We start from the raw sequence: 24,988 nt of genomic DNA, 5'->3' as shown, positions 1-24,988 counted from the left end.
TTGGCCTTTTAGGCTTTTGAAGTGCATATCAAACATACCACTTAGTTCTTGTTTTTATGGAATGTTTAATACACAGATTTACTCTTATGCACAAGTAAACTAACTTAGAATTTTCTAACAGAAGGCATTTAAGCAATAATTTTCATGGAAAATTAAAACAAGGTATAATATTTACTGACAAGTCACTGTATTTTCAGCCAAAGAAATTAGACTTATTTTAATATAGAAACAAATATTAAAATAAAGGGTCTTTCTCCCCCTTCCCTTCTTTTGGTCATGTTTTTTTGTTTGTGTCCTTATGAGGACTTTAGCTTAGCAATGGCGTCATTGATTTTGATAAAATAGCTTTTAATAACCGAAATGTACCCCTTACCCTCTGACACTTACATCAGTTATGTTACACAGTTAGTTAATATGCTGCTTACAAATTTATACAAGGGTTGGAATTGGCATGAATTACACCATTTTTTTCCCTAGGATTACATGCAGAGAAAAACACAACAAACAGAAGCTAAGTAGTATTGACAACCTGGGGTTTGGATACAAATTCAATATGAGAAACCAGACTCACTTCAATGAAATACAAATAAACAACAAATTCTGTTTTAACATGTCTAAATAGGTAGTGGGTGACTGACAGGCTTGGGTCTCATAGGAAAGCCATTAGTAGAGCATTTGATAGGAAAGCGTTTGATTTGAATGCAAGTTGAGTTTCCCCTCAGGGGGTGATCTGAGTGGTATACTGGGGATTCACAGGCGCCCTTTGCACTAGAAAATGCCTGCTGGGCTGTATCTTGGTAAATGAAATTTGTGAGTTCCCCTAATACTAACAAGTATATAACTATATCATCTGTTTAGAAGGCATGCTAATTATATTGGTCCACTGATGTTCATTTTCTCTTTCTGCAAAAAATATATTAAGAAGTTTTAATAATGAGCACCTGGGTCAATTCTATGTCCAGCCTAAAAAATTACTTCATTAGTTTAATTATCAATTTTTATTGCTCTGAAAAAGGAATTCATTATTTTTCCCCACAAGCCATTGGTAAATGTTCAGTGGAAAGATAACATTCCAGCAAGAAATTAGTTACATAAACAATGACCTGATCTGGAGAGTGAAGTTTTAAACTAAGTAAATTTAAATTGAACAGTTATTTGAAGTGCTTTTCCTTAGACTGAGTTACCATATTTATTAAACCCTCTTAAGTAACACTATTTCGTATCTTAGGTTGCTAATCATCATTGTCCATATTATGCATTTGCTGTAAAATTATTAATATTTAAATTAAATGAGAGTTTAGATGTATATAAATATACATTTTGACTAATGAAACAGTTCTATAAACTATATGTTAATATTATTTTCAACAGTAATATAGTTTTAACAAATAATTCTATGAGTGGAGACTTGGCATTTATTGTAGATCAGAAGTTTCCAGGGAACAAAAGTTTGAGGTATAAATCATTACACTAATATGAGGCCCAATTGTTTATTCCTACCCACCCAACATTCGCACTGATTTCGCTCATGACTACTGAATGTCTAAGGAATACAGGATCGGGTTCTAAATAAGTAAACAGGGTTCTGAAGAGTTAATCCTCAGAGATGGAGCTGAGTTAGTCATTGTTTACGACTGAAGAATGCTGCCAAGGATAATCTTGGTAAAAGAACCCTTCAATATGAGTATTATGTTTAATTGCATGCATGTGTTTCTGATATATCTCATCAGTGTTAAGCATCATTTTATCTGACTTTCTCTTTATCTGCACAAAGAAGCAGGCAGACCAAATGAACCCAGTAATGCCTGATAGTTTGAAAACAGAATGCACGGTATGCAGTATAAAGGACATCAAAGAAAAATGTAACAGGACCTCACTATTAGTTTTGCTATTATAAAACACATTGCTATCAAGTAAAAGATGCTATTCCTTTTGACATATGTATTTTTGTAGACTGGAATATACATAGCTGAATTAGTAATTAGTTAAAAACATCATTTTCCCCTCTAGTGCTCTAGGCAAATGAAAAGAAAAACTATACTTCTTATAGTAAGGAAAGCAGGACACTAATTCGTATCAAAAATAGTTTTGTGGTTTATGACATAGTGAACTATGTTGATTAGCTGTATAGATAAGGTGTAAAGGCATTAAAAGGCATAAGGTGACTTCTGAGCATATATAAATATATACAGTATAATGTAAATATATATCTGTGGTTGTATATATAGCTCATGCGCATGCACACACATTCTGCATATGTTAGGCCTTTCTAGGAAAGAGGCAAACAATATAGATGAAAATCAGCATCTGCAAAAGGCAGCAATCCCATGATTCCATCTGAGCCAATCACTTAACATATCATTCATAATGCTAGCTTGCTCCCATCATCCTCACCCTGTCAGCAGCATCTTTCTTCATTTTCTCCTGCTTCTCAGTTCCAAGAAAGTGGAACCACTGTATCATTTACTGCCCACGACCTAAGCTGCTGATTTAAGGGCTGATTTTTTTATTTTCCATAATGTCATATAATATTCTCTTTGCTTATGATAAAAGTTTAACTTTGAGAAAGACCCTAGATAATTTTGACATTGGAAATATGACACAGAGAGCGAAAGAGAAAATTTAGCCCTCTCTCATTATATCAATCTTAAAGCATTTTTAAAGGCTTTCTAAAAAACATATTTGGTCTATAAACCCTTCCCCCCCCGGCACCCCCCTCCTTCAAGATCATACAGTCACCTTAAGGGGAAAACCTTAAATGACAGCTCTTATTTATGTCCAAGGAAATCTCTCAAAGCATAAAAAGAAATGTTACTATCTTTTTTTTTATTTCTCTAATGAGAAGCATAATGTTTATTAACCATATTTAAGAAAGTTGATAGTTTCATTGTTTTTAATAATGATTCCTAAAAACAAACATAGGTTTTTTTTCTCCCTGTTTTTTCCATAGTATTATTATATTATTTACAGTGGACTGTGATGGTTCTCTGTCTTAAAACCTAATCACTAGTGCCTATTAAATTTGGGTGTCATATGTTGCTGGAGGTAGAACTGATTATCATAGTGAATGAAATACTTGTTTGGTGTATTCCCAGAGGGCAAAAAGTCATTCTTCAAGGTGATGCATCTCATTTGAGGAATACATTAACAATTGAAGGCAGTTAAAAATACATGTGAGCTCCCTCTGAGGTTGACCACATATATTTACTGACTGACTCTTGCCTCATTCAGGGAAGAAAACGGTGATATGGAAGGCTGGTTTCTGCAACACATGAAACCTTAATTTACAACTCTGATGTGGCAAGTAGATCATAGCTGCTTAGAAAATATTTAGGATTTAACGCTCTGTATGGGTTTTAGATGTCTTTTGTGTCTTCGAAGGTTAGAGAAAAAGTATGAGAAAAGATAAGGCTCAACAGCATTAAAGGTCAAGTTTGTGATTGAAATTAACTTCTCATTTCAAGGTTGCATTATAAAATAAAGAATAAGATAGATGCATTTTTGAAACCATGCAACCATGCTGAGATTTGCCGTGAAAAGTTTTACACAAAGAAAGCAAGAGATGGACTACTTGAAAGTCAGCATTATTGCTACAAAAGACCAGGTTACAGAATGATTGTACTAATTATAACAGTACCCTCAGAAGAAGCAGTGTTACATAGGATATCCTATGTGATAATGGAATTAACAACATATTACTGTGAAAATACTGTACTATGTTCTCTCTAAATTCATTTTCAAAGCAGTATCCAATAGTTTAATACCAACTAAAGGAGGGACACAAACAAATCCAAGAAATACAAATTGTTCGGGTTCAGTTGAACAATAAGAATGTGAAATACAAAGTATAATTCAAGGGTAAATAAAGAAAAAATAATTTAGCATTTGGGTCTATTCCATTCCCAAATTGTACTCTGCATAAGAGAACTGTACTCTTCCCTGTATCTTTTTATGTCTTTGAACAAAGACATTTGATTTTCAACAGGTACAAATATTTTGCTTTTTCTTCATAAAGGAACACCAGTGGAGTATCAGTCTCTATCGTGGCAGGAGAAGTCAGGAAAAAACAGAGGACTGCAGGGAGAAAAAACAAAGAGATCAGCTCTGAACCTCTTTTCCCCTCACTCTTCCCCCTCACCCCCCAAAAAGAGTACTTTCATCTCAATGAAAGGACCAGTGAGTTTCATTGTGCAATATATTAATATATAAATACATATATACAACTCACTCACATGTACAAAAACATAAAAGTGGGAGCATGTGCATATGCGTACATGTGTGAGATGACATAACCATGAAATATACATAACTATAGAAACCAGGGTTGAGAAAAAAATCATATGCTCAAATTCTCTCATCTCCTTCCCAAATTTTCTATTATAGAGAGAGGAGTTCAGATTTAGAGCACCTAAATCCTAACCAGCTCTATGATTTTAGTTCTGGGTCATAATCCGAACCATTTTCAGATACTGGCTGAAATCTCATGAGATCAGCTGTTCTCAAGGTATTTCTGCCCATTCATAGAATCATAAGATCTTATTTCATTGTAATAGATCATCTACACATATTGAAATACTGCTAGAACAATTATGAGATTTCAGGATAGAGATTTTTGGGGAACAGCAACATACGAAGGGGCACATTGGGGGATTTAAAGAAGGAGAAGGTATAAGAAGAGTGAATAGAAACAGGATTCTAGCAGAGAAATCCCCAGTGACAGACAGGATCCTCTATTTAGTCTGTGATCTGAATTTTTACACAAGGAATCCGGTACTGGGCCTGGGAATTTAGAAGTGATACAACAACTCTCATATGGAGTCTGGGAACCAAGCAGCCACACGGAAAATATGAGTCTGGAAATCTTGAAAACTCTTCTGTTAACACTGAAAATCTATGAGTTACACAGAAAATCCTGGTTTTTGTCTGATAATACAGAATTTATCAATGCAGTGGAGATGTTATAAGGTTCAAGAGAAAAAGGAAATAATTAAGGCAACTTTGTGGTCCATCATTAGGCAACCTCCATTTTTTCTAATGCATATTGCATCAACTGGAGAATTTGAGGACATCAGTGGAGGACATTTGCACAGTTCAGTGTCCCAAAATAACAAATTTAGCTTCCAAATCAATTCAGAATCTTCACCTTTTAAACATATCACTCACTGATACATACTGAATGTACATGTGGCTAAGAAAGTAGGAGAAGAACAGCAGTAGAATAATTCAAACCAGTTGAACTCACTCCTCATTTTGCCTTGACTAAGTTGGGAAGAGTGCACAATGTCAAATTTTTGAGAGTGGTCTCTAATTTTGGATGCCTGAGTTTTGGGGTCCTGTTTAGCATTGGATGTGATCTGACTAGACCACCACTTCCTACAGGTGATTTATCACATGCTCACAGTAGCTGTAAATTGAGTCCGCAATGTACCAATACATTTGTAGACATGTCAGTGATTTCTTAATCTGATTAAAATGCCTTGTTTCAATCTTAATCCAAATTCAAATGTACTTCCTCCCACCCCCCTTCAAGAAATCCTGTACTGGGCCTGGGAATCTGGAAGTGATCCAACAAATCCCATATGGAGTCTGGGAACCCAGCAGCCACACAGAAAATAAAACAAATGTTTTATTCGACTGATTACTATCTTTCTATTTCTAGAGCACCATCATCCTGGCATCTCTGCACCATCTTCTCTGCTCCTCCAGTGTCTTATACCAAGAAAATTCCTAGGAAGGACATATCAAGGGGAAAGCAGATTTACAGTTTTGTCACTGTTGACTAAAGGAAGGCTTTTGCAAAGAGGTGTGCTTCACACTTGTTCTAAAGCACGAACTCATACTTAGTGCATGTGGGAAAGAATTCAACTGGTGTGGCCCCATCACTGTTCTTTTAGGGGATATATTTTAAATTGCTTTCTTCCAAAATTGCAGCATACTTCGTTTTGTCATTTTAAACTCCAGCCCATTTTTACAGCCATAGTTGTGCTATAGTTTTTTTCTTAAGATAGCATTGCTAAATATTTTTCTGGAAGTGCGGGCTGCAAAGCTTTCATAAATAGTGGTTTCAGATGCCATGAACAGTCCTATTTCATAATGCTTGATCTAGGAATGGCCCAAAAAGACACATTCCTGCCAACTTCTTCAGAGCTGCCATGTACCTAGAGAGGTTTACCCCTTCTAGATGAATTAATTCATTTTGTTTTTATCATTCTGCGAAAATATTTGTTTTGGGAACAATTTCAATTTCATGAAGCTGAAACAATTTTGAGCCAAATCAACTAGGAAGAAAAATTTTATCAGAAAAATGTGAATGATAATTGGGAATTGTTTAAGATTACTGTACTAGATACCACAAATGCCACAATCCAAGAAGAAAGGTGTATTGGTTAAAAAACTGACCTGATTTAGAAGAGAAGTGAAGTGACGGCAGCTATAAAAAATAAAATACAATAACATAGCAAATAGAATAAAGGGGAAGTTGATAGTAATGAATATAAATCAGAAGTTCGGAATTATAGAAAATTGATAAGGAAAGCAAAAGGACACAAGAAGAATTCTATGGCTAGCAGAGTTAAAAACAATAAAAAGGAGTTTTTAAAGTATATTAGGAACAAAAAAATCCTATCAATGGTAGTTGTCAATTACTGGAAGGAAATGGTACAAGTATCAATACTAATGCAGAAAAAGCAGAAATGTTCAATAGGATATTTTTGTTCTGTATTTGGGAAAACACAGATGATTTAGTCATATATGGTAACACTCTTTCCATTCCCCTAACTCAGGAGGATGTTGAACAGAAGCTACTAAAATTAGACATTTTTAAATCAGCAGGTCTGGATAATTTGCATCCAAGAGTTTTAAAAGAGTTGGCTGAGGAGCTCATTGAATCATTAATGTTGATTTTCAATAAGTCGTGGATCATCAGGGAAGTTACAGAAGACTGTAAGAAAGCTAATGTTCTGCTAATATTTACAAAGGGTAAACAGAATGACCTGGTGAATTTTAGACTTGCCAGTCTAACATCAGTTCCACGGAAGAAAAGGGAGTGTCTGATAGAGAACTAAATTAATAAAGAATTAAAGAATGGTAATATAATTAATGCCAGTCAACATGGGTTTATGGAAAATAGATTTTTGTCTTAACTTGATATCTTTTCTGATGAGGTTACACATGTATTAAAGTCGATGTAGTATTCTTGGACTTCGGTAAGCCATTTAACTTGGTACCACATGATGATTTGATTTAAAAACTAGAATATAATGGCATGCATTAAATGGCTAGAACGCTGGATAACTTAGAGGTCTCAAAACATAATTGTGAAGAGGGAATCATCATTAAATGGGTATATTTCTAGTGGGGTCCTGCAGGGGTTGGTTTTTGGCCTTGTGCTACTTAAAATTTTTATCAGAGACCTGGAAGGAAACATAAAATCTTCATTGATAAAAAGTTTGCATAAGACACAAAAATTGGAGCAGTGATCAATAATGCAAATGACAGGTCACTGATACAGAGCGATCTGGAGCACTTGGTAAGGTGGGCTCAGGCAAACAATTTCTGTTTTAATATGGCTAAAGGTAAATATATATCTCTAAGAACAAAAAACGTAGGCCATCTTACAAGATGGAGGATTCTATCCTGGGAAGCAGTGACACTGAAAAAGATTTGCGGGTTGCGGTGGATAATCAGCTGAACATGAGTTCCAAGTGCAAAACTGTGGTCAAAAGGCTAATGCAATCCTTGGATGCTAACACAGGGGAATCTTCAGTAGGAGCAGAGAGGTTATTTTAAATCTGTATTTGGCACTGGTGGGATAACTGCTGGAATACGGTGCCCAGTTCTGGTGTCTACAATTCAAGAAGGATGTTGATAAAATGGAGAGGGTTCAGAGAAGAACTGAAAGACTGATTAAAGGATTAGAAAACATGTCTTATAGTGATACAATCTATAAGTGAGGAACAAACATGGGGAACAAATATTTAATAATGGGCTCTTCACTCTAACAGAGAAAAGTATGAAACAATCCAATGGCTGGAAGCTAAACGAATTCAGACTGGAAATAAGGTGTAAATTTTTAACATGGTACATAATTAACCATTGGAACTTGCCAAGGGTCATGGTGGATTCTATGTCACTGACCATTTTTAAATCAAGATTGGAGGTTTTTCTAAAAGTCTGCTCTGGGAATTATTTTGGGAAAGTTCTAATTGTCCTGTGTTATAAAGAGGTCAAACTAGATGTTCACAATAATTCCTTCTGGCTTTGGAATCTATCAATCTAGGAACATAGTATCTCCTCAAAACATTGAGTTTTTTGTTCAGTTTCTGAAGTGTCTTTCATTACTCAGTAAGCTTTTCTCCTAACTACAGTCACAGGTACTTCCGTATGTTTTTCTGCAGTAGAAATTCATAAGGAAAGTTTTTCTTATTTTTACCAAATGCTGCTATTTCAACAGTTCTCTTCTCATGTATCTTACCCAATGCAATTTTTCTCAAAAGAAATTGAAAAGCTTCTAACTGATCCAAACCAAAGTATTCTCTTTTATGTACAGAAGAACCATAAAACCCCCACTAAAAGTTCTTTGACAAAATATTTACTTTTATTTAACAAAAATTCCAAAGAGATGCAACAGCATTCTAAGAAGTTTGTGAACCAGCACTCATCTGAGCAGCTCTTTACACAAAGAGACTTAATTAAATGATCAAGTACACTGTACCACAGATTGCAATGACGTTCTGCTTCTGAGTGTTCCCAGAACTCTTGAGCTAGTGGGAACATAGGACTAAACTTGACCTAACCTGTCCTTGCAGTTTCTCCCCTCTGCTCCCTGTTACTCAATCACTCTTACCTCTCACTCTCTCTGCCCATCACACATGCTACAAGCCCCAAACTCCAAGTATTCTGCCTTCTGTCCCCAGTAACTTTCCCTCCCCTTCTGCTCTCTCATAGTGGACAATGTCCCACCCATCCTTCCTTCTCCCCTCCATCAGTCTCTCTCCTTCCTTCCCTGGCCAAGTAGGACCTAACTCCAACCAGTCCCCATTCAAACTTCAAGTCCCTCCCTGCACAGCTGTTTAGGGCTACTGAGATCCAAAATTCATTACTTTAAATTTTCTCATAGTGAAATCCACCAGAAATTCACAGATTACAGCTGTAATAAAGGTATATTACATAAATGTTATGGCAACATATCATTTGGATACCACCTAACAGAGCTGTGTTTTGAAGCAGGCAGGAATGTTAATCTTCCTGTCCTACTTGTGAAGTCATATCTGGAGACACCATTCTACGGATGACATTAAAAAGGCAGCCACTATAGACTAGCAAATCTGGATCCAGGAGCATACTCTGGCCCGCCCACTGCTTCAGTCCTATGAGGAGACTCCCTCAGCAGCAACCACGAACCGCAGCCTTGTCCTCTTTCTCTGGAGTCCAAAACTATTTCCCCAACCACTATAGTCTTTGGTTTACCTGAGAGCTGACACTGAGGAGAAGGAAGTGCCCCTCTTTGACATATTTGCTTAGCAGTCTCTTCAGATGATTGACAGCCAAGGAGTTCAGCCAAGGACACAGCAAGGGGACAATCAGTACAGAGGTGCAGCATTTCTGAGGTAATTATTATTATTATTATACATTCTGTGTATTACAGTAGTACCACATTGGGCCCCAAGGTACTGAGCACTGAACAAACACATACAGTGGGAGAAGAGCCAATCTTGCCCCCAAAGAGTTTACAATCTAAACTGATGACAGAAAAAAGTTGGAAAGGCCAGCAGAGGTGCAGTGACTCACCCAAGATCCCCCAGCAGGTCAGTGACAGAGCCAGGAATAGAAACCAGGGCCGCTGAACCTTATTCAGTGACCTATCCACTGGATCTCACTGCCTCTAGGTACACCAGTTGAGCAGCTGGATATGGGGACCGACTACCTCCTCCCCTCCCAAAAATAAAGTATCCCAATCCTCCAGGGCAGTTGGGGTAGGAGAAGAATACAGCAGAGCTGCATATGACCCTCTCTCCCCTCCAATTAGCTTTATTGGGGTTAGAGTGCCTGGACTATGTTCCTTGATCTCAGGACCCCATGTCGAGTCTCCAGAGATTACTCCTCTTTGGTTGCTACATAATCTCCATAGTCCATGTGTAGGCATGGTAGAGGTATCAGTGGATGATGTCATGTTGGATGAACTCTCTGGCCCCTTCTGGAGATGTGGTGGGTCCCCGGCCAGAAGCTTGACTATCATCAGGATTGGTCAGCACATCACAGACCTTCTTTACAGGTGAATAAAAGGCCCAGGAGCCCCTCAGAATAAGAGTCAATGAAACATTTCCTTAAAACTTTGTAAATCACACAATACATGTGTATAATCCTTTAAAAAGAGGATCAATAATATTTATGTGATGCATCTATTTGTGAAATGCATATATATGCACTTACAGGAATATTCTTTCCCATGTGAACTTCTTGTTGCATTATCCTGTGCAGCCTAATGCTTTGTGATGTCTTCAAAAATTTCCCATGTTTGAACTATCTTTGTAATATTGGCTGACTCTATTGTATCCCTTTTAGAAGCTGTGTATCCCAAGAGGCAAGGCCAAAAGAATTTCTTTAAATGAAGGGGAAAAGACATTAATAGTCACAGAAAAAGAAAAAAGAAGTCACACTTTACCTAGAAAAAAGTGCAGTCCTGGAACATGACATTTGTGGGGAAATGGCCCTAATCATTTTTTTATGAACGGAGCTTTTTTATTTGATAGTAATAAAAAACCCAATTAGAAATAAAACCTTGGTCTCTTCCCAGGCTAGATGTGACAGGCTAGATAGGTAATATTTATACTATACATGTGTAAGCACTGACATTCGCTCATTCATAAAGCATTTCTGAATACTTTAAAGAAATCTGCTCCTTACAAATACCAGATTTATGAATTATTTGCCAAATTCTGAATCAGATATTGCTATTCAGAATAGCATGATGCACGAAAGGACATAGCTCAAATAAATAACCTGCAGCAACAGTAAAAAATTAGATTGGAGATTTAAAAAAACAAAACAAAAAACCCAACTATAGCTTTTATCATTGTACAACCATGCGGTTAATGCTAAGCACGCAGGGTATTCATGAAGGAAGGAACTCTGACAGTTTTCTACTTTGTACATTATTTAAGAATAACTTAGCTTGTGTAACTTATACATGTATTATTTTCAAATGATAGAGATATTCAAATGAGTCAAGGTTATTTTACCATTTAGCTTACATGTGAAAATCAATAGATAAGCTTTCTCTTTAGCTTTGAGTCAAGTTCAGACATGTTAGAAGCTGGGGGACTTAAAGTTTATTTGCGGTCCTATCATACACAATAAAAATCTCGAGAGGGTTATTCTGATTTTACCTTTGCTTGACCTCAAAGTTTTACTAGTTTGAGGTTTTAGGATGTCAAATATATGTCATGCCTGACCTTCTATTGTCAAACCGTTCTCAAGATATTGTATGTAAACTTGTCTTTTAAGGTGAGTAGCAACATATTTTCCAAGTCTTGAGGTATGAAATGAAATGCAGATTTCTAATTAGCTGATATAGCTCTGAACCACACTGCGCAAATACATATTTGAACAAGGAGATTGAAATATATAGCTTAAATATGTCGGACTCTTAAATCTCGTTTTTCCTTTTCTGTCCAATGAAAGGAAATACTGTCGTTAGAGCACATACTTGCCTCACCAGGCATACTGCTTTGGCATATCCCATGGTGGTGCTGGAGTCAGTTTTTACCTCTTCCCTCCACTCTATTGGGCAGCCTAAGCAGGAGTACTGGCTGGTCTGTAATGCCTGTAACACTAGATCTCAGATTATCAGTACTCCCCATCCTCTATTTTCTGTAGGAAATATATGGTTTCCATAAGGAACAAGAGCATATTCCCCACGGTTACTGGCTCTCTGAAAATGGTCTTACAAAGTAGACTCAGAAATACAGCCTCCATCCAAGAATTCAGTGTATTTACACAGGTAGTAGTCATGGAGGCAATTATTACCATTTGCGACTGACCTCCTTCCCACCTTGCCTTTCCTGGATGGTAAAAGAAAGTAGAGTTCAGAGACTGGCAACACCTTCTTTGATTAAAGGAATCTACATCCCTAGTCCAAACAGTACTAAAGAAACCATGATTTGACACTAGAGAGGTTTAATACTACTGCCAAGTTTCTGATCCCCTGTTTCTAAGCAAGCCAATTGAGAATCTAGCAAAATCTTCACTGCAACACCACCTGTCAGCTGCCAGAATTCTGGATCCTTCGCACTCAGGCTTCAGCCCATGAAAACATTTGTTGCTTTGATGGATGACCTCCTCTTGTCCCTAGACAAGGGAAGTACATTCACACTCATACTGCTGGAAAGCTCTGCAGTGATAGCTATTGTTCATCACCAAATACTCTTGTTTTGCCAACAAAAAGCTCCAAAGGTGAATGAAAGAATCCTGGAATGGCTCAGATCCTTCCTCTCAGAGTGAACCCACCAGGTGGTTATGGACACCTTCCAAAGCCCTCATCTACAGCACCGAACAAGGCTCAGTCCTTTCCCCTATATTATTCATTATCTATACAAAGCCTTTGGGAGGTAACCCAGGTCAGCATGCAGATGTCTACATGTCCTTCACATCAGACAGAAACAGCATCATCTCCCAGCTTTCTCAATGCCTAGGCAAAATCAGCACTTTGGTGAAGAGTGGTTAAAGCTGATTCCAGGAAAGATCAGTGGGAAGGAGGAGATCAAAGGAGGGAAGCACCACGAAGAACTTGCCTCCTCTAAGACATCCTAACTATCAAGGACACCTGCCCTCACATTGTTAAGTTGGTCTGCAGCTCCAAGGCCCTTTTGAACTCCCTAATGCTCTTGGATGGGGGTACTCTCACATATCAGGGTGTCATCTAATCAAGCACATTTTATTAGTACATCTTCAAATCTGACGAAAACACAGATCTCTATGAAAGTATTGGAGGGAACTCAAAGCCTTGCAGCAAAATACTTCTACTCCCCAGAGCTGTGCTGACCTTACAGCAGAGTTACAGATGTAGCGACAGAGGGATGAAAATAGAGAGTTCTGATGTTTCAGCCAGCTGGTGTAGAAAATATTGGCAATATTTACCCTGTAAGATTATTACAGTGTGTTCAATATAACTTGTGAGTGCTACACATTCAGGGAACAATTTAAAAAAACAAACTGTGGACAGGCAGCTCCCTCTTGCTCCAAGACTCCCTGTTCTGCCACTAGTACAGAAGCGCCTCTCTGCTCTCTCAAGTTATTTTGATCTTTCCTCTTTGCTGCAGCTAATGCTGCTGCTATCTTCCTGGCTGTTGGGTTGGAGCTCCTCCTCCATTGGTGGATGGCTCCTTTGGACACCATCTCCTTCCCTGTTGCTGGGCTCCTCCTGCTCTTTGGTAGTGGCTCCTCTGGGGGTCTCTCTAGGCAATGTTGGCTTCTCCTTGTTGTTCCTCATCACTGTAGGCTCAGGCAAGTTGTCCTGCTGCTTGTGGAGTACAGCAGCCCTTGCTATGTCTAATGGTGTGCTGGAGCAAAGTGGACACCTGAACCTCTCTAGTGAGGGCTGATTGCTGCTGGAGAAGAAGCCTGCCCTGCCCAGTTACTGTGGGGCTCTCCCAGCTATAGGCAGATGCTGTTCTATGCTCCTTGCTTCTCTTCAGTGGAATCGCTGACATACCAGGAGGCTTTTTCTCCCTGGCAACATCTCCATGACTCTAAATAGTGGCAGCTGCTCCATCCTGCTGAAAAACCTAGGTGTTGATGTCTTCTTATTAGGGCTTGTGGCTACCAACACCTTCTGCTTGGCTTCATGCACATGGTCAAACTGCAACTGTGGAGATGGTCTGGTAGCAACTTTAGCTGCTGAACTCATGTACAAACGCACTGGAACTCAGGGTGCTGAGGATCACAGGGCAAACACCACTGTGTCAAAGTCCTTCATTTTCTGCATGTAAAAGCCAGGGCTGGCATTAGGAGGTAGCAAGCAGGGCAACTGCCCAGGGCCCCACGCCACAGGGAGCCTCGCGAAGCTAAGCTGCTCAGGCTTCAGCTTGAGGCTCGGTTGGCAGGGCTTGGGATGGTGGGGCTTTGGCTTTCTGCTCTGGGCCCAGTGAGTCTAATACTGGCCCTGCTTGGCGGACCCCCAGAAACCTGCTCGCAGCTCCCCAGAGGGCCTCAGACCCCTGGTTGAGAACGGCTGCAGTATTCTCTTTTTCTATTTAGGTATTTTCTATGGGAGGAGATGTGAAGAATATTTTAAAAAAAATACAATGCAAAACATCCCATATAAAACTTTAGAGACTTAGACTGCAGCATTCCCAAAACATAACAGGGCCTTGGGCAAAAAAGACACATTACATAACTATTTAAAAACCTCAACGTTGTCTGTAAAATAAATACATAGCATACATGGAGGCATTTCTTGGCTTGACTAAGAGGAATGTTATCTGCAAGATGTTAAGGAATCATCCACGTCTTCCAACATCCCAGACCATGACTTGTGGCTTCAGTACATGACTCCATCCTGGCCAGGCCTCACATCTCATGACAACAATGGACTGCTGACTGCTGAGTAGTCACAAGGCCAAAGAAACTAAGAATGTGCTGTGCTGGGCCTGTAATCAAGTGTAGTATTTTTGCCTCTTTTCTAACTAGAAGTATGAGTGCTTTAAGTGATACAGACAGCACAAGAACTGCAGATGCTACTTTTCAGGGTGGAGAAGCTCCTGGATTACCTGAATCAAATGGATGAAAGCAGCTGTGCTCTAGTATACTGGACATGGGGTAAAACATGCCAGGCTTCTATTGCCAACTCTTCCAATGACTTTGTCATAGTGTCTCCTTACCTCTGTGTGGCTCCTTTAGCCGGTTGTTTAAAACAATATAGCTGTAACAGTACTTTGAGATCCATAGATGAAAAACATTACAGAAGGGCAATATATTGAGGATATTTACAGGAAGGCTTTTCAGACAGTTTATACATCTCAACCAGGTATGAAGGTTTCAGGTAATGGCAAGTTTTCTGTTTCATGTTACTCTCTGTCATGCAATAGAAGATTGTGTCTACATGACAAAATATTTTAGCCATTTTTCACTGTGTGGTTAGATGGAAAAATGCTAGTGCTTGGTTAACCCTAGCACTTACATTATTATATCTACATAACTGCTCAAAATAGGTAACAATATTCTGAGCATAGGCAAAGCGAAAAGGTGCACTAGGGCAGGGTTGCAGGTCTGTGCAATTCACTGATGATGCCCAAACTCCACGTATCTCTTGTAGGAGTAGTATTAAAAAGAGGGCCATAGTGAGCACTGGTTTATTCAGACCCCAGTGACCCAGTAACCTTGAATCTAAAATAGGGTGACCAGATGTCCCGATTTTATAGGGACAGTCCCGATATTTGGGGCTTTTTTTAATATGGGCTCCTATTACTCCCCACCCGCGTCCCAATTTTTCACACTTGCAGTCTGGTCACCCTAATCTAAAAGTAATATTTACCATTTGCTCAGATAATTATGGTGATAATTATTTCTTAATCTCTCTCTTTTCTTTGAATTTTCAGGACTATATCCTCCATGGAGTTTATGGATCTGCAGTCACAGTGTCATCTAAGGTCCAAGAAACAGGCCATCAGGCTGAGATCATAGCTAAGCTAGTGCATCTGCATTAAGATGGGTATTTACATATGTTTTGGATGAATTGCTGCAAGCATTGGGCTTCTTGCATGCCTGATCAGACACAGATTCTAGTAAGTCGCTCAAGGAAGAACAGGTTGGTATGTGGGACTCTGAAGAGTCCTCTGCTCTGGCTAAAGCAGGACCATTATGCTGCTCAAACAGTGATTCCTTTGCAGTAGCCTGATATGACCTCAGTTGGGTCTGATATGGAGCACCAAGTCAACCAGGGTGGACAATGCCAGAAATATGTTTATACAGAGGAGGCTACAGTTTTACTGTATTTGTGGAAATTGTCATCTTGCACAAAAGGATCACTACAGGTTCTTTAGTATGTTTCGGAACAAACAGCTGTCCACTAGCCTGATGCAGGAGCTGACAAGTTTTGGACAAACATCTATCTTATCAAGGTTAGAGCAATTCATAGATAGCCAGCAAAGATGTGTGTGTGTGTCTGAAGAGAAGGATAGGGTGGAGGACCAATTTAAGGGAGATTTCTAATGTTGCTTTTTGGCAGGAATTCAATGTAGCATTGGTGGATCGGTTCACCCCTTATCTTATCCCAAACCCAAGCAGAAGGCTGGGAATGAGTAGGCCACCACTTACAGTGAAGGTAAACATTGTATTGGATTTATTATGAAGCGCAGATTTAAAGCATCCACCCTTTGGGCCTCTTTGTGCAAGGAAACAGCTGATGGGGGTGGGATCATTCAGCTGGGGACAAATCCCAAGGGGTATGATTCCATGAGTGTGAGGAAAGAAGAGTGACTAGACAGACTATAGAAGGAACCGCATGAGACAAAATTTCTGTTGGTTAACTTAAAGTTTCAGGTTTTATCTTTAACAGCAGCTGAGGCCATCCCTTTATGAAAGAATTAATGTGGAGTCTGTTTCACTAGCCTACAGTTGCAACATCAGGCAGCTTTTTGTAAGAATTTATTATCCCTTTAAGATTCTGTGCACATCCGTTTCAGAGACTCATTTTCATTCATTACTCAAAAATGTTTTGCACCTTCAAATCCCTCCTCCAATCACTCCTTTAACAAGATGCCTACAAAAAACTTGACAACAGGCTACTAGTGCGCAGAGACCATTGTCTACCATGTTGACCAATACCATCTCACTGTTTACTTGTACTCCCCTATCTGTCTATATCCATGTCTTGTCTCTTGTCTTCTATTTAGATTGTAGTCCCCTTAGGCAGGGATTGTCCCTTTGTTCTGTGTTTGTATAAAACCAAGTACATTGGGGTCCTGGTCTGTGACTGGAGATCCTACGTACCGTGATTATACAGACAAACAAAAACAAATAATAATAACAATAATAATATATTTAAAAGACACACTCTATCATTACTTTCTAGAATTACAGAACACTTTCAGTGAAATTTCATTTCACTGAAATATGCTATTTCATCAAAGCTGAAACATCTTGTGCAGAAACAGGCGTTTCAGCTAAGTTTTTCTCAGGAATGGGTGTGGGGTGGAGAAGCAAGAAAAACTCTTGTGCTCTATAGCATGGTTGCTCAGGCCCTGGCCTGAGATTTTTGGAGATCAAAGTTCAAGGCTCTGCCTGATTCACTGTGATCTGGGATAAAATACTCTACTCTGAATCATGCAGAGAAATTATTTAAAGTTGGGGCTCCTACATCCCAAGCTGGTTCCCTAACTGCCAGGCCAGTCACCCAGGTTTTGGACCAACGCTGGGCATTTCCACCCAATATCATGTTCACAAAAACATTTGAAAGCTTTTGTTTTCATTCCAATGCAGAACCAAAACACATTTGGCAGCCTCAAAAGTTGCCATGAAATGAAATTGCCATCCTCCAGTCAGCTCTATTTTCGTATGCATCTCTGGCAAGTGTTCATTTCTTTTCAGTTTACAATTTAAAAATATGCAGTGTTAAAGAATACCCTCAGTGCTGCAGAAAATACACAAAAAGGTACACGAAACCATACCAAATAGACTTATCAGTATTTAACCACCACTTCTGCTGCTAATTTGATGCAGTAGTAAAATGAATGTTTGCTTCTACCCCCTTCCCCGCTTCATTTGAGTGATTTTCTAAGAGGCTACGTCTTTATAATCATTCTGTAGGTTAGCTGGAATAGCAGATCCTTACTGCAAATACGGTACATTTTGAACCTGCTTATAAAGACATGTAAAAGTGAACCCTGCTAGGAACTCCACTGTTCATGCTGAGGTTTAAACACTGGAATTGGATTCCCAGTGGATTTTCACTTTCACAAGTACTTAATGCAGCTTTAGGTGTCCCTAGGGCAATCTGAACTGGCCACTGAATATCTTTTTTAAGGGGAGTGAACAATGGCTTAGTTCCACCTCTCTTGAAATACAGGATTCATGTTTTTCTCTCTTAAAATTGAGTGTTCCTAGAGGCAGTCAGTAGCATTAGAGAATGAGACTGTATTTATCCATCCCAAGGCTAGGTACAGTGTAGGTGAGGGCAATCCAAGCTTCCCCATGGTGCTTTGTCAAAGCTTTTTAACCCTAAGCTGAAAGGATAACCACTCTCGAGTACGATTACAATTGAACCTCCGGGCCTATTAAAAAGTTGGGTCTTTAAATTGGCAAAAGCTTTTGATTACAGGAAATTCTATGTTACTTTTTATGATGTGCATCTCTATACTAGGGGCTACACTGAGAAAAATGAACAGATTTCACCTCAAACCAATTCTCAGATTGGAACTCAGATCTCTGGAGATTTTCTTTTCTTGAAAAACAGTGTGATTTTATTTTTCACTAGAAAATGTGATAAAACATACCTGCTGGGAATAAAAAACAGCGACACTAAATAGATCATTTCTAAAAGAATGAAAAACAAGGCATGCATCAGATAAGAACAATACAAAATGAAAGTATTTAGATGAAAAACATTTTTGTTCTTGTAACATTAAAAGCCAAAAGCCTTTTTGCAGATTTAAGGATTGTGATGAATATGTTAACTCATTAACGACTAGAGGCTCAGTCCTGTTGAGTGCCCTCGACTCCTATTGACCTCACTAGAAGTTGAAGGCTCTCAGCACTTAGCATGATCTGGTCTAACTAAATACGAACAGCATGACAAAGAAAGGGATTTTTTTATTATTATTATTATCTTGATAATTTTAAAGGATGTTTGTAAAATCATTTTTTTATGAAAACCACAAAAATCTGCATATCTATAAAATACAGTATTTCATTAAATATTCAAATGGCATTTCAATATTTAAACAAAATCTATAGGCTAATTTCATTATTGTCACAAGCAGAATATTATATTACCTGGAAAGTGTTCAATAAGATTGATTTGTGTTGCTCTGTAAAATATAGTCTCCACTGACCACTTGCCAGGTTGGGTTACAAGATCCTTTCAAACCACAAACTGTACTGTGGTCTTTACAATGCATTGCCTGGAATGTTCAGACTGTGCTTTGAAACATTACAAAATATCAATGACCATCTCACATCCAATAACTAGCTAGGCAGAGGCCCTTTTCTGAAGATCTTTTGAAGTAGCTATTAGTGTAAATCAAAGGTTTAGTGTGTTCTTATTTTTTTCTTTGCCCATCTAGAATATTCATAAATGATACGTACACTTTTGCATCCCACTTTAACCCCCCCCCCGACAAACCTTGAAGTGCTATAATTTAATCTCTTCTGCAATATTTTTAATGAACCCCATCGATACTATTCATAATTAATGAAATGAAGGATGATTCCTGGATGAACTAAGTTTTAGTCCCCACTGCTAATCGATACTTCTGACCATGTCTGTTTCATTATTGACAACATCTACCCGCATTTACTCTTATAATTAAGTTATAGTTCAACTCCTAACTTTTCTTGAGTGTTTGAAATGGCCGTATGGTGTTCTTAATTTCAGTTGCTGTTTCATCTCTCTCAGTAGGTGCCTATTTTATTGTTAAAGGTCAGACTCATTTGTCTGCTCCAACAAAGGCAGACCTTAAAGTTGGCTGTGGTTTTGACAGACAGTGGTCCCTATAAGTGATGGCCTTAAGGACAGACCTGGCACTGGGAGACAGTCACCACAGCAAGGGAAATAACAGATAACAAATCATGCCACTATTTTTCCTCCTGGCGTGATTGACGACATCACAGCGGGTGTAACTTTTCAATGTCTCCAGATTAAAAACCTCTCAAACAAATGAGTTCTTAAAATACTGTCCGGGGGCGTCAAAGGGAGCTGCTGGACTCAAACGCATTTTTTAAAACTGGTATTATATTAAAAAAAAGCAAAGTGCATAATTTAAGACTGCTGAGTGCAATTATCTAATTGTCAGAGGTTTTTCAACTCTGATGGGACAAAGCCCTGCCATAGATCAAGAGGCTATTGTATTATAAATGTAAATATTTGTGCAATAAATACAAACTATATGAAGCAACACTTTTAGAGGAAAATAACACATTTGTCAATATACAAGTCTCTCTGTGTTACAAATGACAGGAAAATGGCAAACTTTCTGGGTGTGGTCTATTTGTTAAATTCTCTAAGCAAATTAAAAAAACCTGTGACTCTAATGGAGGCAGCATTTGTATATATTATATCGTCTATGCACAATGCAAAAGAGGGAGCGAAAGTAAAAACTTTCACATTCTATATTTAAAAGTATTGATTTGAATCCTAATATTGTCTTGTTTCCTAAAATAAATCTGCAAGTAGCAAGTTGTTTGTGGCCAGAATATAAGTGCCATACTTTCTCATAATGGCATTCACAATTACAGTAAAAAGAGGGCATTCCAAGCTCCTCCCCAATTAGGTTGGTCAGTGGCTCCTCTATAGGGTTGCCAACTTTCTAATGGCAAAAAACTGAATACCCTAGCCCTGCCCCTTCCCTGAGGCCCTGCCCCTTCCTTGAGGCCCTGCCCCTTACCCAAGGCCCCTGCCCCTGTTCACTACATTTCCCCTCCCTCAGTGGCTCGCTCTCCCCCACCCTCACTCACTTTCACTGGGATGGGGCAGGAGCTTGGGGTGTAGGAGGGGGTGAGGGCTCTAGCTGGGGGGGGTGCGATCTCTGGGAGGGGTCGGGGATGAGGGGTTTGGGATGCAGGAGGGGGCTCCAGGCTGGGGATGGGGCTGACAGATTCGGAGAGTGGGAGGGGGCTGCGGGTTGAGGCAGCGGTTTGGGGTGCAGGAGGGGGTGAGGACTCTGGAGAGGGGCTGTGGATGAGGGGTTCAGGGTGTGGGAGGGGGCTCTTGGCTGGGGCAGGGGGTTGGGGTGCAGGGGGCCTGAGAGCTCTGGGCTGGGGGTGCAGGCTCTGGGGTGGGGCCAGGGATGAGGGACTGGGGGTGCAGGAGGGGGCTCCAGGTTTAGGGGAGTGCTCAGGGCTGGGCTGGGGGTTGGGGTGTGGGGTGTGTATGAGGGCTCTGGGCTGGGGGTGTGGGCTCTGGGGTGGGGCCAGGGATGAGGGGTTTGAGGTGCAGGAGCAGGCTCCAGGATTGGGGGGGTTCAGGGCTGGGGCAGGGGTTGGGGTGCAGGAGGGGATGAGGACTCTGGGCTGGAGCTAGGGATGAGGGCTTTGGGGTGCAGAGGGGGCTCCAGGTGGGATCTCAGGGCTGGGGCAGGGGGTTGGGGCCTGGGCTTACCTCTGGTGGCTCCCGGTCAGCGGCACAGCCTGCCTGTGCTGACACCACGTTGCGTATGCCCCGGAAGTGGCCATCAGGTCCGACGCTACTAGGCAGGGGAGGAAGGACACTCCTTGTGCTGCTCTCGCCCGCCGCAGGCACCACCCCCAACTCCCATTGACTGGGAACCGGCCAATGGGAGTGCTGCGCTGGTGCTCAGGGCAGGGGCAGTGTGTGGAGACCCATGTTCCCCTCCGTCTAGGAGCTGGAACTGCTGGTCACTTCCGGGGTGCAGCGTGGTGCCCCATGACAGGTGGGGATTAGCCTGCCTTAGTTCCGCAGCACTGCTGATACGATCTTTAACGGCTTTGTCTTTGAAATCTAGACTTCCAATTTCTTTACTGGAACAACAGTAACTGAGATTGTGTGAGAAATGAAAATATTTTTGGCTGAAACTGCTGGATACATATGCAGGATGTCCAATAAATGCGAAAGAATTGTGTACCCACACACAAGCACCCAGGGTATGACAGAAGAGAACTAAAAAGAAAATGTTTATATGAAACAGGTGAAAGGGTTAGAGCCTTTCATGGCATGTGGCACTACTCTCGCTGAAGTGAAAGATATGTCATAGTGTTTATGATTGAGCTCAGCCATAGCCTAGTAGCTGTTTCAAGTTGAAATCCCAGCTTGTGGTATGCCTCAGTTCACTGAGAGGAATGTGTACATGTGTATATGCACATACATTCACCAAAACACGTGCACACATACACTCCCAATGATGAAAACTTTGTTAAACATCAGTTAAGGTTGCTTTAGCACCAAATCCACCTACACAAACCCTTGAAAGTAAGGACATAAACAGTTATGGAAAGTTAGTTCTTTACTATATCTTAGCACTCACACATCCCATTAGCCCTTGTCACTGACAAACTCTACACCCTCAGAAAGAACTGAGTTCCACGTCTCACATATAAATACATATAATACACACACACATCCAGGTCTCACTGTCATGCTGAACCATAGTTCTGACTGAAGCAAAATTAACATATTTATTGTTGAAATAGGCTGGATGGTTAGGTATATGATGGAGGTGTATTAGAGGAGAAAGTATGAGGTCAGAGCACCGAGGGAATCCTGCAGGCTAGGGAGAGCTCTCCCTCCAATTTCCAAGGTATATGGCTCAAAAATCATAAGAAACAACAGGGGAATATACCTGCCATCCCCAGTTGCCACTTAAGCTCCCTTTTCACACTATTGTAACCTCCTTCCTGATCACCAACACTTTCTTGCTCCTCCCATCTTTCTGTATCACATATATGTCTATAATGTGCAAACAGAGTAAAGTCCACTCCAGTCATTCATAGACTTAATGCTTTAAAAGGGCCAATTTCACAAAGCTGAAAATAATTATGAGCCAAATCAGCTGGAAGGAAGAATTTAATCAGAAAAATGTGAATGATAATTGGGAATAGTTTAAGAACATTTTACTGGGTGCTCAAAAAAAGCCAAAATCAAGGAAGAAGGTCATACCGGTAAAAAAAAAAAAACTAAAAAAACCCAACTGACCTGCCTTACAGGGGAAGTGAAGGCAGCTATAAAAATAAAATAGTAAAAGATGTATAACAAATGGGAAAGAAGGGGAAGTTGATACTAATAAATATAAATCAGAAGTTATGAATTGCAGAAAATTTATAATGGAAGCAAAGGGCACAAAGAGAAAACTATGGCCAGCAGAATTAAGGAAAATAAAGAGTTTTAAAGTATATTGGGAACAAAAAGAATCCTAAAAATGGTATTGGTTCTTTATTAGATGGAAATAATGAAATTATCAATAATAATACAAAAAACGGCAGAAGTGTTCAATATGTATTTCTGTTCTGTATTTGGAAAAAAGCCTCAAATGATGTAGTCATATGATATGATGATAACACTTATATCTCAGGAGGATGTTAAATAGGAGCTACTAAATTTAGACATTTTTAAATTAACAGCTCTGGATAATTTGCATCTAACAGTTTTAAAAGACTTTTCTTAGGAGCTCACTGGACCGCTAATGTTGATTTGCAATATGTCTTAGAACATTGGGGAAGTTCCAGATGTCTGGAAGAAAGCTAAGGGTAAATGGGATGACCCATGTACTTATAGGTGTATCAATCTGATATTCATCCCGGGCAAGACAAGGCAGTGGCGGATATGAGACTCAGTTAATAAAGAATTAAAGGAGGGTAATGTACTTAGTGAAAATCAACAAGGTTTTTATAAAAAACAGAGTGTCAAACTAACTTGATATTTTTTTTTATGAGATTATGAGTTTGGTTGAGAAAGGTAGTAGTGTTGATGTAACATACTTAGCCTATGGCTACACTAGAGAGCTTGACTTGACTTGACTTGAAGGCTGGAAGTTGAAACTAGACAAATTCAAATAGGAAATAAGGCATACATTTTTTACAGTGAGAGTAATTAACCGCTGGAACAATTTATCAATGATCATGGTGGAATCTCCCGTTGATAATTTTTCAATCAAGATTGGATGTTTTTCTGAAAGATCTACTCTAGGAATTATTTTGGGGAAATCCTATGGGCTGTGTTTTACAGGAGCTCAGACTAGACGATTACAGTGGTTCCTTCTGGCCTTGGAATTTATGATTCTATACTCCTTTTAATACTGCACCCCCTTATTAATGATTACAGAATGTGGTAGAAGTGCTTCCCTTCACAGCCAACTGTCTAGGCCCAACAAACCAAGGAGCCCCTGGTGGAAATTACAAGGGAAGCTGTCTTAACAACAGCACTGGTAGCTTGGCTCCAGAGACAGCACTGCTGCTCAGACAACTTTGAGATTGGGAGTGCTGGGAAGACACATCCATCAGAGTAAAGGGTGGGAGGGAATGGCAGAAATCCCCCCCCCCCAACCATCGTATCCCCCTGCTCCATAGATATGAGCAGTTCTTACTGTTTCATCCAAAATTGGCATTCCCATCCTAAGCCTGCCATATCTGCACATTGTGGAAATGTGCAATCTGCACTGTGATGACAATATGCCAGGGACCTCCAGATTTAAAAACATGAGCTTTTAAGTTAACAAGCCAAGGGTCTGTCGCCAGGGCCGGCTCTACTGTTTTTTCTGCCCCAAGCCGCGCGCCGAATTGCCGCGCGGATGGCGGGGGCAGTCCGTGTGTCGTTAGGGCGGCACGCGCGTTTCTGCGGCGGCGGCAATTCAGCGGCAGCTTCTGTCTTCAGCCGGAAGACAGAAGCTGCCGAATTGCCGCCGTGGGCAGCTGAAAATAGAGCTGCTGCCGAATTGCCACCACGGAAATATGCGTGCCGCCCTAACGGCACACGGACTGCCCCCGCCGTCCGCAGCGGCAATTCGGCGTGCTGCTTGGGGCGGCAAAAACACACAGACTGCCACCCCTTGCAGATTGCTGCCACAAGCACCTGCTTGGAATGCTGGTGCCTGGAGCCGGCCCTGTCTGTAGCTGGGGCTGAAACAGACTCGTATGCTCTGTGGATCAGGAACGTACCCTCACCATGTGGTTACATGTGCACACTCTTGGGTGAAGTTTGGTATTTATAGTGGCTGTGGTTCTTTACCTAAATAAAATAAAGTGAGAGCCAGGCCCAACATTTCAAAAGAGGAACAATTTTAAAAGCTTTATCTGGTAAGTTACAAAATATTTCTACAAACTG

The sequence above is a fragment of the Trachemys scripta genome, chromosome 2, assembly GCF_013100865.1.
Source record: "Trachemys scripta elegans isolate TJP31775 chromosome 2, CAS_Tse_1.0, whole genome shotgun sequence".
In the NCBI taxonomy this organism is placed as follows: domain Eukaryota; kingdom Metazoa; phylum Chordata; order Testudines; family Emydidae; genus Trachemys; species Trachemys scripta.
This window is presented reverse-complemented; position numbering follows the sequence as displayed.